This window comes from Musca autumnalis, unplaced genomic scaffold, assembly GCF_047663935.1.
Source record: "Musca autumnalis isolate F117 unplaced genomic scaffold, ASM4766393v1 scaffold_2, whole genome shotgun sequence".
Taxonomy (NCBI): domain Eukaryota; kingdom Metazoa; phylum Arthropoda; class Insecta; order Diptera; family Muscidae; genus Musca; species Musca autumnalis.
Window position 1 is genome coordinate 9,190,290 of NW_027411755.1, and position 14,214 is coordinate 9,204,503.

Consider the following 14,214-nt stretch of genomic DNA (forward strand, 5'->3'; position numbering starts at 1 on the left):
AAATAAAAAAAAAACACAGCAAAATATCAAAATGTCAAAAGACCTGCGTTTGAGTAAAATTGTTCGAACGTTCGAACCTCCGACAATCAAATGAACACACATCGAACACACATAGCTATCTATCAAATGCTGAAATAAAATTAAAAAAACGCCAAAAAAACAAGTACCTACCACTTTGATTCCGATTTTGGAAACAATAACAAAACTAACAATAACAACAACAGCAAGAGCGACATCTATAAAACGAGTATAGAATAGGAAACACAATAAAACTTACGAAAAAACAAAATAGACAAGCTCTGACATATGGTCTGTCAGCGAGAAAAGCCCCAAAAGCAAAAAAATAAACAAAAAAAAAACACACGGGCTATTGTAAATAACGACATACATACATACTTAATTATACATACACATAGTATAACAACTAATGATGTTTAAATATATGTATAAATGTCTAAATGTAGAGACGTACTCATTTCGTAGTGTCAGCAGAACTAACAACTCGGCAGCAGCAGCAACATAAAGTGGAGCAGCAACAAAAGGCCAACAATCGATCGTGTAAAACAGATTATGTTTGGGCCATTGACCCTTAAGCGGGCCGTAGGTAATGTCTCTGTAGTTTGTTGATGTTGTTTTTTGGGGGCATCACTCAGTCACAGCCTGCCAGTCACTCGCTGGGGCGCATTACTCATCATTCAATGTTGTTGGAGCAAAGCCTTTAATGCTCAAAATCATCAGCATAGGCCCACACTTTGCTCGTGTGTTTATTTGTAACACATTAAACAGTGTAAATGTCAAACATAGCTACAGTTTAGTTTAGTGGCGACGATGAGGAGGATGGTGGTGTTGCTGATAATTGATAGGCAATCAATCGTCATTATTGTGTGTCTGCCCATCCCCCCATATTTAGCATTTGTAGAAATGTCAAAGTTTATGTTTATTTTAGTTCTGTCTATTTTATTGGTAAATTCGAGGTAATCACCTGTGGAGAGAGAAGAGGAATGATAACAACAATGGAAGGAGTTGGTAGCCATGGTTACCAATTACTTATTGTGGGTGTAGTTTGGACTGTTGAGACTGTCTTGAGTTCCCCACTTTTATTATTCGAAAGGGACCTAACAATGTCAAGGTTAGTTTTGTGGCAGACTTTCAAGGTTATAATTTAGTTTTATTGGGATGACGAATGGAAAATTCTTCATTTCATATTTGCCCCCATAACAGGTAAATGTAAAAGAAGGACTGATCATTATTCAAAAGAAGACCTATTATATAGGAATACCTATTGTGATTCCATAAGAAGTCCCATTGGCCTCCTATGTTCTTCTACAGGAAGTCGTATTGTTCTTCAGTAGGCACAGCTACTGGTCTTGTATTGCAAGACCTACTAGTCTTCTATAGGAAGACCCAGGGCAGCGAGTTTTCTCGTACCTGATTGACCCCGAACCACACACAATCCGGCCAGCGGATGCCACATCGGGGTACATATGTTTGTATTTGTATCGTTATTCTATGTTGGAAGCAGCATATACCCGAATACCTGCTCCGGATTCTTTTGGTCCGGATGAAAATCCAGAACCAATATATTTGTGTCCTGTTTGTCACATCCGCATATTCACCCATATCCAACCTTCGGTGAGATGCAATAGATGTCAGGAGTGGGTACATCTAAGGAGTTGCTCTGGACTTGTCCATGAGGGGACTATGTTGCTGCGGGAACACAGCCCCCAGCTAGTCGTCGTCTGGCTACGAAACTCCCCCGCAGTCCCCCCAGCAGCTACCGCACATGCAGCATTTAACAACACCAGCCGTTGTTGCTCCAATCCCAGAAAATGCTTTCTTTTTGCAAACTTAATTGCAATGTCCTCCGAGGTAAGATCGAGGAAATAGTGGACTTCATGAGTCGGAAGAATATCAAGATCGCGGCGGTGCCGGAAACCAAATTCAACAACAACTGCAGCTTACAGCGTTGTAAAGTTTACAACGTACTGAGGAAGGATTGCAGCAGAAGTGGCGGTGGGGGATTAGCTTTCCTATTTCACCAGTCTGTTCAACACAGACCTATCTCGATTGAGCCTGACTCTAATGACCCGTACATGGAATGTATGGGGGTAGCAGTCAGGTGTGGAACTGCCGAGGTAGAGTTGCTGAACGTCCCGCCGATAGGTTACGGCCCTGAAATTAGCCCGCTTTTGGAAGGTCATAACCGTCTGGTCTTGAGGGACTTTAATGCACATCATGAGCTGTGGCATTCGGTCCCCTCTCTACGTTTTGTTCGGTCAATGAGGACGCCCCTACCAGAATTAGAGGAGAGTGTCACATTTCGCTAGACATAAACATCGGGTCACGCAAACCGTTATTTCTCTTGGATCAGACCATCTCCCCATAATTATCTTCATCTGCAGACCGCCCGATTGCATCACTTCTGAACGCCATACTTTCATCAATCACGGGAAAGCTGATTGGCCGAGTTTCAGAGAGTTCACTAATCACCGCTTCAAAGATCTACCCAATCCTTCTGATATTCGGGTATCGGAAAGGACGTTCTGAGACATTATCATATACCTGCTGGTCGAATACCCGAAGTGAGACCAAACTTGCCGGCAGATGCGACGGGATTAGCAAATGAGCGTGATGAGCTTCGTTGGGCCAACCCCAGTGACCCCAGGAGTTGACACTGGAAGTTAACAGGTTGGACGGCGAGCATAAGCGGAACAAGTGGTTAAATCGTCTGAAGAGTTGCAACATTGGAGCCAGAATAAGTGAATTGTGGGCAACGGTTAAGTCACTCTCGAACCCTGGAAGAAGGGAAGATAGGACCCCCACTGTTGCATAGACAACTAACAATAACCGCTTTTCATCTCACTTGGTTTGTTGCTACATATCTAAGTTATTCCCAGGCCAATCTGATAGATCTAATTTCGACTTCTATGGAACGTCTCCACGCTTTCTTTCCCTTCTTCCTTATTGGCTGAACGGATTGTTGTTGTATTCCTCCAATCCTTGCCATTTACGTTTTCGGATTTCAGATCCCACATCTATCTGTTTTGCTTGAAGCAAGCCTACTGGTCACATGCTTAATATATAAGTCCTGTGATAACACGAATTATGTTGCAAAGCAATCCATTAAATTCCGAAGAGATCTCATTGAGAATTTTTCAAATACCTATCATATTACATATGTATCTTTGAAATCTCCGGATGTCAAACAGGTGCACAGTGACACACATAATACCAAATTTCAGCTATTTTGGCTGACAAATTTCAGGTGGAAAGTTTTATAACCCCATGGAAGACTTAATACCAAATTTCAGCCATTTCGGAGGGATTTTGAGGCCACAAACTTCAAATCTGGAGGTACCGTTCTATGGGGGCTATATGAAGACGTGGACCTATACCGAGAAATTTCAGATGGAAAGTTTTATACCCCCAACGAAGACTAAATACCAAATTTCAGTCATTTCGGTGGAATATTGAGGCTACAACTTTCAAAACACCGGAAATCGGGAGGTACCGTTCTATGGGGGCTATATGAAGACGTGGACCTATACTGACAAATTTCAGGTGGAAAGTTTTATACTCCCGACGAAGAATTTGTACAAGATGTCAGCCATTTAAGTGTGATGTTGTGGCCAAAACCTTCAACATTTAGGAAATGGGCATGTACCGTTCTATGGGGGCTATATGAAGGCGGACAAATTTCAGGTGTAAAGTTTCATACTCCTAACGAAGACTTAATACCACATTTCAGCCATTTCGGTGGGATTTTTAGACCACAAATCCTTGTATATATTTTTGCATATGCTCATTTTATGCAAATATGTCAAAATATGCACAATATGCAAAAATTTCTGGGCCTAATTCGTTTTATTTTGTGATAAAACGGGTTTCTGTCTAATCAGATTTTCTCTACGACCATCCTAAGCATATATGCATTTGCATAGGATTCCGCTGTCTAATAATCAGTACTTGTTTATACCCTCAGCATTTATGCTAACGAGGGCATATACACTTTCATACGGGCAAAATGTGCCTCATCGAAATAATGGTTTTAGACCCCAAGTATGTTTGGACGAAATGTGTTTCAGACAATTTGGAGTCGATTGAGCAATGTCCGTCCGTCTGTCTGGCTGGAGCGCACGATAACTCTCGAACGGATCAACCGATTCGATCCAAAATTTGGCTTTCGTAATATTTTGTCCAAACTTAGTTTAAGTTCGAAGATGGGTTGTATTGTTCCACTCCTTCCGGTACCTCCCCCACAAAAGTTCGAAAATGTTCGGAAAATTTTTACGTACGATAACTCTTGAAGGGAGTAACCAATATGGACTCAATAGGTCCACTCCTTCGGGTACCTACCACACAAAATTTGGGATAAGTTCAGTTCAGGACCTGCTCGCGAATCGCTTTGATTTTTGTTTTAGCAACTTGTATTCACTACGACGGTACAAGTTTCATCAGGGGCATGTCCACACTTCCTATGAAAATAGCCTGAAAGGTGCAAAAACCCCCTATCACACCGTGTGAGGTGGTTGGAGCGCAAGATAACTCTCGAACGGATCTGCCGATTCGGTCCAAAATTTAACCTTAGTAATATTTTGTCCAAACATAGTTTAAGTTCGAAGATAAGCCATATCGGTCCACTCCATCAGTTACCTCCCCCACTAAAGTTCAAAAATGTTCGGAAAAATTGTTCGTACGGTAACTCTTGAAGGGTGTGACCGATGTAATCCATACTTTGCACATCCTAATATATCTACCAGATATAGATCAGGTTCGAATATGGACTATATTTGTCTACTCCTTCTGGTACCTCTCACACAAAATTTCGTATAAGTTCACTTTAAGACCTGCTCTCGAATCACTTTGATTTTTGTTGAAGTGATTTGCATTCGCTACCTCCATTACGACGGTAAACGTTTTTTCAGGGGCAAGTCCATATTTTTTGGGAAAACAGCCGGAAAGTTGGTAAAAACCCCTATGTCACCGTATGTGGCGGCCGGAGAGCACGATAACTCTCGAACTGTTTAACCGATTTGGTCCAACATTTGGTCTTCGTCATATTATATCCAAACTTAGTTTCATGGACCAATACCGGTCCACAACTTCCGGTAATTCTCCCCAATATTTAAAAAATGTCACTAAAATGGTAGGACGATATCACTTGAATGGGGCAACCAGTTTGGTCCAAACTTTGGATCTCTTAATATGTTGTCAAAATTTAGTTTAACTTCTAAAATAGCCAATATCGGTCCTCCCTAAGGGTACCTCCCACACAAAAGTTGAACATTTGTTTCTTAGTGCAGTTTATTCCTAATCCGCATTTTTGTCGGCAAGTTCAAATGTCCAAAAAGGGGCACAAAATTCTGAAGAGACCTTAAATACATTCGATCTGTCCGTAGGTGAAAGTTTCACTTCACATTGGCTGAGGGTATATATCTGTCGGCAAAGCCGACTGACACTTTTTTACTTGTTTTGCTACAATTTTTTAAAATCTCCTGCAACAAAAACTCTTGTTTTTGATAGTGAATAACTGAGTGAATATTTACAACAACAAAAATGAAAAAACAAAATCTTTGTCTGCAAAGCATCTGTAATCGATACAATGGAAAATAGTTCGCAATTTTATTGTTCGATTTTTTTTACTTTCGCTCCGCTAGATCAGTTGTTTCGACCAGTGTGCGACGGTAACATCGTTTTTTACCTTAATATTGTGGTTTTAAAATTCCGTAATAACTCTTAGTCCACTGAACCATCGTATCTTCTTCTGCAAGCCTTTCGGAATTGTCAATAAGATGGAAATTCCACATCATTGAGATACGATTGGAATCTGATTACGCACGTGAATATGGTAAAATTATCTCCTAGAAGATGTCGTAGGAAGACTGTTGGTCATAGGCAAATTGCGAAGCAATTTTCCTTTGCATTCCGGAGAGTTCTCATAACTAACCGATCCAAATATTTTCAAATGCCAATAATATTACTCATTTTCAAATCTTCGGATGTCACGAATCTGTTTCATATCAAAAGGCAAGATGTGAACATCCTTTTTAAAATTCTATATTTTCTGTACGACCATCTTTGTCGTTGTTTTTAATCCGCCGTTGTCTGGACTGGTATATGACTCACAAAACGAACATTCAATTCAATTAAAATATGTTTTAAAACTAACTTAACTCACGTTCATTTAGAAAATGTCGCAATATCAGCATTTTGTTATGTCTTTGGCTTCATAGGCATATCAGGACCATAACAATAAAATATTTCAAATTTATTTAGCAATCTATTTAATTATCTGCGCAATCATTATCATTTAAAAAAGTAAATATAGTGGAGAACCTCCGATTTCTCAAGATTGTTTTTTAAATAATCCACAGCACGTGTAATGTATAAATAATCTACAGTTTTTACTGACCATACCTAATAACATTTAATGAAACAAAATATCTTCATACTACTTCTTAAAATACAAGTTCAAACATGAACTGTGTTTAGATTAATAATAGCCAGCCATGTCCTTGCCAAGCAGACATACCCCTCTCTATACCGCTAAAATAAAAAAAATACATATCACAGTAATTTGTACGTTAAGGTCTAATAATTTTATGTGTTCCCCAACAACTATTGTTTACTGGTCTGGTAGCCTAACAGGTTTTCAATTTCAAGAGAACTCATAAAAAATAGCTCACAAAAAATCATTGCAAAAATAAAACAAAAATATTCACGTGTGTTCTGTATTAACGGCATTCCTTTTTTTGCTATTATTTTGTTAATTAACAATTGTTTGGCATTCAAGTATGGCCAAGTAAATGGTACTTGTCTGCTGGTATGTCTGTATATATGTACATATTTTTATACTTATGCATGTATGTACATGCGAGATAAAACAGCCTAATTAATAAATAAATAAAATAAATTGAATAAACCAAAACAGCCAAAACGGAAATAAAACCACAACAGAGTGTGTAAGTTTTTGTGGCATTTTGTTGTTATTGTTGATTTTTATTTCGATTTTTTTGCGAAGGCCGTATTTGTTTGCTTTCGTCGTATTCGATGAGTAGTAGTATTGCGAATGAATTCTCATTCACTTCACAAAGAGTTGCTGTATTTTATGTGCTCCTCTCACTGACACACCTACTAAACAAAATTGAAAACATCGATGAGCTGCCGAAGATGATGCTCACTCAAATGACCTCAAACTCTCCTTTTTCGTACGACTCTTAAATTTTGTTTGTGCTCTCCATTCAAACTATTTTACTTTTAAAAATCTAACAACAACAATGGCATCATTGAGCACTTGTTGTACGCTACATTTGTCCAGCATGGCCATTTAACGCCGCATTATCTTGTGACCGACCTTTTTAGCCAGGTAGAGGAAAAATGCTGCCTTTTTTCCTCTTCTTATCTTGGCAACAGAGGAGATAGGATAGATGTGCGCTGTGAGAATCTTCTCAATATAAAGAAATAATATTATCTTGTCATTCACTCTTTTGGAAAAGTGTTAAGATTACAAGTGTAATTGCTCGAGGTCTTGGAATACATTGAAATCAAATCGAGCATCACCCTCACATACCTACATACAAATTAAAAAATGAAAAAAGGAGTCAACTAACTGTTTACCCAAAATCTATATTTTATAAGAGTAGTTTGCAATAATCCCTATTCGTTATATCCACAATTGACTGTTTTTACACATGACTCAATGTGTTATATTTTATAATTGCGACAGTGACATCTGATTTCAGATTACAAAATATGTTTTTAATTAAAATATTGCGTATCTCTGCATTTCTGCGAAAATAAAAACAAATCTCAGATAATGGCTATTTGATCCGTTTTTACTGTTTACACTGATTCTTGTTTCCCTATTAGACGTTGTAAACGAAGTAAAATTATTATCTTTGTTGACTCATTATTGTTGTTGTTGTCCAGGTTTTTTTTTTTAAATTATATTTGCAGTATTATGAGAAGAGGTACCGAGGAAAGCAGATTGAAGTAATTGAGAATGCGAATATTTACCATCAAAAATAGTTTTATAGATTTAAGTAGTAGTCTCCAGCATGATTTATACACTTTTTCATGTGCTCAAACCAATTGTTGAATCACTTTTTCCACTCCAATGGAAACACCTCCAAAACATGGTTTTTGAACGCTTTTACAGCATCTTGTGGCGACGAAAATTGTTGACCACGCCTTTTTTCTTGATATGCTGGAATCAAATGAAGTCATTGGATCCCCAGTCAGGGCTGAACGGCGGACGACCCATCAATTCCACGTTTTGCCCGGTCAATCAGGTGCTGGTTTGTCACGATGCAGAATGATTCGTCTTCTCTTGTTCGTTTTACGAATTTCTCAGGCCGTATAGTCGCCACATGGGCAGTTATGCCGAAGAAACAGGCGACCATTTGCTTCAAAAGGCTTCCTACATGAACAACTATCGTTGGATTTGGCTTGCCTTCGAAGACCCACCCGTTCATTTGCTGTTTTGTTTCGGGCTCAATATTCGTCGTCTGTGACGATCTTATAAATGTCGTTTGAAGCACCGCGATCGCATTTTATTCACAATCTATAAGAGCCTTTTTTTGAGCGATTGTCTATTTGTGCTGTATCGAACGAGCAATATTAAATGCTAGTTGTTGGTAGAAATACCCAAGGATATCTCTATCTCACGGTATATAACAAGATGATCTTGCATTATCCGTTCAAGCACACAAGAATTGAGCCCTTGTAAGCGGCGCATACACTATCAAATTGGCTTGCCCAGACGATGAACTCCTTCTGTACGTGTGTGCTTGATAAGTGTATAGCAAAGTACTCAATAAGACTTCAATCTGCATGAGCAAATTAAAATTCTTCGCGATTTAGGAGATCTGCGCCTGCCAAAATTCTCACTTTTGACTTAATTTTCAAGGATATTTTTGATGTCCTTTTTATCCTGGAATGCAATAATTTATAATTATTATATAAAGCCTATACTCTCCACTTTAATATGACACCAATACCAGCATCGTACGACGAGTACAAGTATTTAAAATATTTTTTTTTGAAAAATGTTGACCTTTGAAATTTGTTTGACCTCTAAAAGGTCAAGACGATGAGAAAACGAAAAATTAAAAATGTCATTTTACTCCATTTTGCCTATATTTTCAAACGTATGTATATAGTCCGGTTCAAGTGTAATGTTGGCTGTCGGACCGTGTTATCAGTCAGAAAAACACTTTTTTGGAAAAGCACGATTAGAATATTATACATGATACCAAAGAGGCTTTCTTCTTCTGTGCCTATAAAATCATTTTACAAAGTCTTCTGTCAATAGAAGACGCCTGACTTCCGAGGGGTTCTTACATCGAGTTCCATACTAGAGTAATTTTATGAAATTGCAGCAGTAGGGAACTCGATCTAAGAACCCCTAGTTTCATGCACGAATACAAAGCAACTGACGTTTCGGAAGTCAGCCGACATCAAGAATGGCCTCTGTCTAAGAAAGATAGGATAACGATTATTGTTAGATATGTTGCAAATGTCAAAATGTCAATAAAAATCTTGTTTAATTTTTTTTTAAGATTTTCCATCTATGGAAAGGTATTTGTGCACTACCTACTTTTAAAGAGGATGTTTACAATATGTTCTATCTATTAACCCTTTCGGTGCTTCGTTTTTGATCTGAAGCCCACTATATCAATAATCCAAACTAATTTTTTAAAATTTTGTTTGGAAAAGTGGTTTTTGTACACTATTCCATATGGCATAGAATGTATTTAAAGGAAAAAACAAAACTAAAATATTCAAGTTTTTAATTCAATTTTATCTTATAAAAGATCAGGAGTCCTTATAGAAGAGGAAGAGGTCTTGTTATAGAGGAGCAGGAGCTAATCTCATAGAAGCCCAGGAGACCTTCTAATAGAAAAACATATGATCTTCAAATAGAAAAGCATAAGGTCTTCTCATTGAAGACCAGGAAGTCTACTTATAGAAGAGATGAAGGCTTTTTATAGAAGATCTGGAGGTCTACTTTTAGAAGATTTGGTGGTCTTCTTATAGAATATCTGGAGGTCTTGTTTTAGAACATTGAAAGCTTCTTATGGAAGACCTAGGTCTTCTTATAGAAGATTTGAGGCCTTCTTATGGAAGAAGGACTTCTTATAGCAGATCTGAAGGACTTCTTATAGAACACCTGAATGTCCTCCTATAGAAGGGCTGGTGGTCATCTTGTACAAGACGTGGGTGGGGCCATAGAAGATCTGGAGGACTTATTTTAGAAATTCTGCAGGAATTGTTATACATGATCTGGAGGTTTTCTTATGGTAGATCTGGAGGTCTTCTAATAGAAGACCTGGAGGTCTACTTATACAAGATCTGGAGGTCTTCTTATAGAAGATCTAGGGGTTTTACAATAGAATATCTGTAAGTCAAACAAAGTGAAACATTTCCGTTGGGAAAAATCTATTACATATGGCATAGTAGGATAGATAAAAAATCTGGCAGCTCTATTGAACTATATTTAGGATCTTTCTTCGTTTTAATTATAAAGGCAATGATTTATTTAGTAGATAAATTTATTACTAAAAGTTAAGAAAAAAAAATAATTTTTGTTAATAAAATATATATAAAATTACATGATGGTATTTTCATGCAAATTTTAAATCTTTGAGACATAACAATGTATAGGGTCCAATCAAAATTTTTTGTCGATTTATTTTTAGATAACACTTCAAGGAAAAACAACAAATTATTAAAAAGATGGTACCCATAAGTATTTTGCCTTAAAACGGGGTTCAAAAACTGGCTATGTCATATGGCATAGAATCACCGAAAGGGTTAAGGAATCTTAGACGGTCTTTCTCTCTAAAAAAAAATTTCAAATGATGTTTTGTCCTTAGAAGATCAAAGAAGGACATATTTCTGTAAAATATATTTAGAAGGTGTTCAAATATAACTTTAGTGGGATATACAGAACATCTAAAAGGCCTTCACCAAAAGAAAGGCTTCCGAAGACTGCGCTATAAAAAAGCGTTTGTCGTGGAAGCCATACAGGTTGAATGAGAAAAATCTCATTGCTGTAAAAACAACTTGCATTTGAGAAATGAAAAGTTCGATGACAGAGAAGCCACTCACTCCACAGTCGATGAGCTGATGAGCTCCTACTAACAGCGAAACCGGTCACGTAATGGTGGTTGTGTGGGTTCGAATCTTCGGCTTTCCTTTTTCAGTTTACTCCAACGAGAAATTAATTAAAATTAATATTAAAAATATCTTCGCCCTAATAGGCAAAATTTTCAAATAAAGAAATGTTTTATGTTCTATCAAAAGTAGAGTGCCTATAGAAGCTTTTAACACGTACTTCTTTCAATAGAGGACCTTCTAAATGTCCTCCGTCCATAGAAGACCGTCTAAAGGTCTTTTGTCTATAGAAGACCTTAAGAAGTTATTCGACGTATTGAAGACGTTTTAGAAGCATTCCGTCTATAGAATGGTATTTGCAGCTGCTCTCCTTTTCTGTATATAGAACATCGTAAGAAGATCTTCTGCTTATAAGGAAACTTCAACAGATCTTATATCTACAGATTATATCTACAGATTATATCTACAGATTGCCTATAAAAATCGTTCGAGGTTCTCTATCCCAGCAAATAAATAATTACCAAATAATGGGTACTTTTTGATTGTTGTAACTTCTTATAAAACCCATTATTTCTTCTTACACTAACCCATTATTCCTGTATCCACTAAAGTAACTAGTTATTTTATGGTCACTAGAAGTTGAAAAAGTAGGCTAAAAACATATGTTCTGTTTTTAGAACAGTTGAGGTAGAATTTGTTTTCAATTACAACACACTACATGTTTTTATTTTATTTTACTCTCTGCTGGATTTGAACCTGCGAACTTGTGATTTGTAACCGAACACACTGTACCACGCGTGCGAATTTTATTTTTGCACCACTAAATGTTCTTTATTTTTCAGGGTTTAAAAGCCGGCATCTAAAAACATTAGCATTAGCTGTACACTTCAACTGCTGCACAATATTCACACACACGGCTAAATAAGCAACCGAACGCATATTTATTTTTATACATTTTTGCTTATTTCGTTTTGTACGCCTAATCTTTTTTCGTTAAGCATAGTATACACTGACCAACAAAACTGACAGTCATCGGGGTCTATTTCGTTTAAATCAAAGTCTAGCTGAATAATTACTTTCCAGATCTCTAAATAATACTTTTAATATTGCATTTCAACAGTTTTTAGCTAAACAAAAGTGTTTATTTGCCAGAAAATTGTCCTTAAAGTAAGTTGACTGTCAGTTTTGACTGATAGTGTGTACTCCCCTTTAGGCATAATCGACAACCACGCTACATATTTAGCAGTCGGCTAACCATTCGTCGCTGCGAATTAGCAACCGAGGGTGTTTTTAGTGATTAGGGTTGCCAACGCAGTAATAAAAAAGGTGTCATTTAATGCAAAAATGACCCGATCGTATGGTACAACCTAAAGAATACTAATTATTATTGCTTAAAAATAAAAAAATATATATTTTGAACGGCTTCACCAAAAATTCACATGTCCTTTGAACGAAAAAGTGGAATTAATTATATCGTGATTTTTAATGCATTACACTGGTAACCCTGATCTCAAAAACAATTGTTTGCTTATTCTCTTTTCTATAATAGTCCCTTATGTGATGATTTGTCTGTGAAAGACCGATAGGAGGACATCTTTCGATAGAAGACCTTTATAAATATTCTTACTTAAAAAAAAACTTTGTGTACAGAATCAATTTTAGAATGTCTTGCATATAAGTGTATATCCTAAGAAAAGTTACCTATTTAAAGGTGGTCTTAGATGGGAGTCTATCTATAGAAGGTCTTTGACTACCCATAGCATCTCTTATAAGAAATTGTTGACTCCCTTGCAGGTCTCCTGTCTATAGAACTTTAAAATTAGGACTTTCTTTGCATTTTGTAGCGTTCTACTAAGGCCTTCATGGACTCCCTTGCAGGTCGCCTGTCTATAGATGTTTAATATGAGGTCTTCATTTGCATAATGTAGCGTTCTAAGACGGTCGCCATGGCCATTAAAATTTTAAATAATTTTTTTTTTAATTTTAAATATTCTCTTATTTCTCACAAAAATAAGAGAAGTATTTTCAAGATCAATATTTGAATTTGCTACATTTGTGTTTTGGGTTCCCACGTTCTCCCACCGTTCTCATTAGTTAAAATGCCGCATTTATGAGATACTTTTCTAATTTTACGCTCTTCAAGGCAAGTTTAACAAATGTACGTATCTGTGTTTGTGAGTTCACAAACCGCCGACGACAGCAAGCGAACACGATGCCCTGTTTGTTCTTCATTCATGGCAAAACGAATGATGTTACAAACGATACGATGACTGGCATTCGTATGTTTGCCTTCGGCGACAACGGCCACGAAACGCGGTATTCTTAAGATTTTTTACGTTTTCGTTTCGTTTACATTTTGACGGTATAAATATTGTTGTGATCTTAACTAGAAAAAAGAAAGAAAAGACAAGCGACTACAAACAAAATATACAAAGCAACAGCAAACATTTTTTGTTGTGTTGTTGACGGCTACGTTACGAACGCGTCGCATTCACAGAGTGCTTCTCTTTCCTTACTTCACTGCCTGCCGCCGCCGTCTGCCAGTCAGTCAGTCAGCTCTCGCTGTTATAGCAACTTTGCTAAAATCATTTCTAAAATTAAATCCAAGAAATAAAACCAAGCAATCAACCGATACATAACGTGAACGTTTGCTGGTTGGTATTGCCGCGCTTCACTACTACCACCGCCATAGAGACATTAAGAAAATCGAAATTTTTGTGTTGTTTTTATTTTGGAGGCAGCAGAAAAAGATATCTAATAGAAAGTTTTTTGTTTGTCAAGAGTGGTGTAATTAAAGGTTATTTCCTTTTGTGATGGACCCAACAACAAGTGCTTACTGCCTCCTCCATGTGATGGTATTGAAAGAAAGCAATTGAATTGAAATTTGTATTTATTAGATTATTAAATACTCCATTGTTGTTGTTATTATTGTGTTATATTGAACTGCGCGCCTTTTGAACAACTTAATAGTTAATTGTAGCTTTGTTGTTATTGTTAAATTATATTATAAACATAAACACTGTAGCTATGGATGTGTGGAACTTTTAAAGTGTGATAAATGTTGTGGCTTTATTTATGTATGTGTGTCTTCTTCTG

The 14,214-nt window shown here is 36.9% G+C and overlaps 1 protein-coding gene across 10 annotated transcripts in view; it reads left to right on the forward strand.

The window, feature by feature from the left end:
• Positions 1–14,214, forward strand: part of raw (NDT-like domain-containing protein raw) — a 95,945-nt gene that overhangs the window by 10,140 nt on the left and 71,591 nt on the right. For 2 of the 10 annotated variants that reach the window (XM_073966865.1, XM_073966868.1), the window contains exon 1: positions 848–13,973. The exons of 6 other annotated variants lie outside the window; for them this stretch is intronic. The gene's annotated coding sequence lies outside the window, so the exon portion shown is untranslated. Of the gene's footprint in view, positions 1–847; positions 13,974–14,214 lie in introns of those variants that run through there. 2 more of the 10 variants (XM_073966855.1, XM_073966858.1) reach the window with 2 other exon arrangements.